A 2,968-nucleotide genomic window follows, 5' to 3' on the forward strand; every position below is an offset into this window, starting at 1 on the left:
ACTATGACTAAGTGAACCTCTTTACTTAAAGTCTTCTTTCAAATTTTTGAGTAGTATATGAGCATGTAGAAATAGAATAGAATGCATGGTTAAATATATCTTCTAGAATATAGGAGCATGGTGTAGATATAGCTCAAGATATTCATGTAGAAGGAGCATACCTAGTATAGGACCTCATCCATGATGAAAGAATAATTGATCATGATTAAAATATTAGAAGGCCTCCATCATCAAGAAGAAGAAACATTTGTAGGATAAGGGTCTTCAAGATCCTCTTATATAATCTTCAAAAGAAGGTTCATAAATAAGAGAAGATGTCTCATTGGGAGTCCCACTCATGGGATTTAAGAAAGGATGATATGCAGGCAAGAAAAGATGGAGAAAGAAAGGCTACACCAATCAAGGAGAACCATAAAATGAAGCCGAGATGATCAAATAAAAAACAAGACGAGGTATGTATGCATCAAAGTTTAAGTCATGTCATCATATATATTATTGAGTCATGGGAATAGTTCTATAGCATGATCAAGTATGAAAGAATCTCTTTCACCAATGACATGCTCAAAGGCATGTACTACAATGCAATAAAGGTCAACATAAAGAAGTGCTCCCATAAGGAGTATAAGGTGGTTGACTAATAAATCTAAGAAGAAGCAAATGAAGAAAGAGATCAAGCATGTGAAGAACACCATGGTCACACTATCTAATAGGATCCATTAAAAGATAGAAAGAAGGCATGAAAACTTTGACAAAGGAGGAAAAAAATAAGAGGACCCTTGACACCTATAAAGGCCTTGAAGATATCAAGATGCAGATAACTAATTCAACTCTACAAAGATGTCATGATGAAGAAGTAATCCAACAAAAACACTATTTGATGTTGAAGCAATGTCAGGATGAAGCCATGAAGGGCTGCTAAATCAAAGTATGACAACAAGAAAGTACAACTAAGCATCTATGTAAAAAGTATTCTGAAGCATATAAAAGATGACAAAGAAGTATCCAAATGATGAAAGAACTTGAAATATATCAAGAAGGCCACCTTCCACAGAAGGATAAATGACATGCAAGCCAGGAAGGAAAGTGATCGATGGTCGATGCCCTACCAAGAAGAATTTCAAACAAATACTTCATGACATCAAAGGAAAGAAGGAGATCAAGCAACTAAAGGACCCTTGAAGAATAAGTTGTTGATGAATGGACAAGTCCCTAGCTAAGAGGGAGTTCTAAATAAGTTCCCAATTACAATGGAGCTTGGGCAAGTTTGTTGTTAGAGGAAACCTGGGCATGTCTTCCTCAACTAAAGAGGAAGAGATAGACATAACATTCTTGTCTTCACTTCGGAAGAAATAATGGGAGGATTGGGTAATCATCTGGCATCCAAAACTCTTTAAGGATGTGTAGGGAATCCAAGATAAGAGTAGGCAAGAGGATCAGTATTCTTTGAGGGCTGGGGACCCAAGACAAGAATAGTCCTAGAAGGTCATACTCAGTGAACATCTGGGTGGGTATGTACCTTGAGAGACAATGACTAAGGTGTCTATAATTCATTGGTCTCACCAACATTGTGCCCTGATCTTATGAAATATAAAGGTGTTAGTCAAGGCCTTGATATGAACACTATTGGTTAATATGATGTTATACAGATGGATTACCAATCCGATTCTTCTTATGAGAAATTATTCAAATTGAGAATGACCAAGTACCATTGTAAATACCTCCTTAGTTAAGAGATAGCATTGAAGAAAAGTGTAACTAAGTTTGGTATTTGTAAATGTATTTTTGATCTTTGTACTTTTCAAGAAAAAGAAACATTATTTTTGTAAATTAAATGAATGAGTTTCTTGCTCATTTCATAAGTATGGAAAAAGTCAAAGAATCAAATTCATATGTAATAAGCTCTTCTTGAGTCTTCATGTAATGTATATGGCTAAACCTAGTGTCAAATAGCCCTCCAAGACAACCACCATCCTCTAAAGAAGAAGATTACCAACTCACGATGAAGAAATAATCATATAACTGACAAGTCAGCTCATAAAAGGTGACACACCAGTTCAATGGTCATGTTGGCTTATTTATGAAGACTAACTACTATATATACCTCGTTGAACTTCGCAGAACAATGGAATAAAAACTCATACATCTTTGAGATTTCAGACATCTTTCAACTTCAGATAAGGAGAAAAAATATCTTTGCATACAACTCTGAAGTCTCAGTCAAGAACAGTGGTATAGGTTCTCGAATGAGGTGCAGGAATACTAGTCTTTGCAACTTCAGGTATAACTACACTACATAATTATAGTGTGATCTTCTTGATGGTAGTACTCTCAACTATGGAGCTCTCAGTGCAGGAGGAGAATCACAGTCATGTTCTGGATATAGTTATGATAATAAGGATCTTAGTGATACACTGAACATGCTCTACAACCAATTTACAGTCTTCATATAGTTGTATAAGCTCTGTGATCTCATAGTGATGCATTCACATACTCAACACATTCATAATTTCAGTAATATAACATTCATGGTTTCTGTCATAATGAGGAAAATATCATGATCTCGGTGCATAATATAGAAACTTTGTTGACATGATGAAGATATCAAGTAAGAATGAAGCAATGAAGGAGAAACAATCATGAACTCGAGGAGCCTAGGTACAAACCTTAAGAAGATATTGGTACAATTCAAACCTTGATGAAAGTGCAAAGATGTTACAACAACAATGAAGATCTTGATGATGACCTCAGTGGTGCAACAATGATGATTATCTCAAAAGTGACAAAGAAGAGGATTGGTGTCTTGGTCTTGGAGTGGCATAGTAAGTCAAGGGTCATGGTCTTGGTGTTCATCAATTGGAATCTATATAAGAAGAATTATGAGTGGCTTTTCCTCTCCAAGAGGGAGAGGTTTTGGCCCTGGTAGAATGCCAACATCTTGTGTTCTTGTCTCTTTGGTTTTGGTAGCTAT

The sequence above is a fragment of the Pinus tabuliformis genome, chromosome 5_1 (assembly GCF_031772625.1).
Source record: "Pinus tabuliformis cultivar Carrire ecotype Pingquan chromosome 5_1, CPIR1, whole genome shotgun sequence".
Classification (NCBI taxonomy): domain Eukaryota; kingdom Viridiplantae; phylum Streptophyta; class Pinopsida; order Pinales; family Pinaceae; genus Pinus; species Pinus tabuliformis.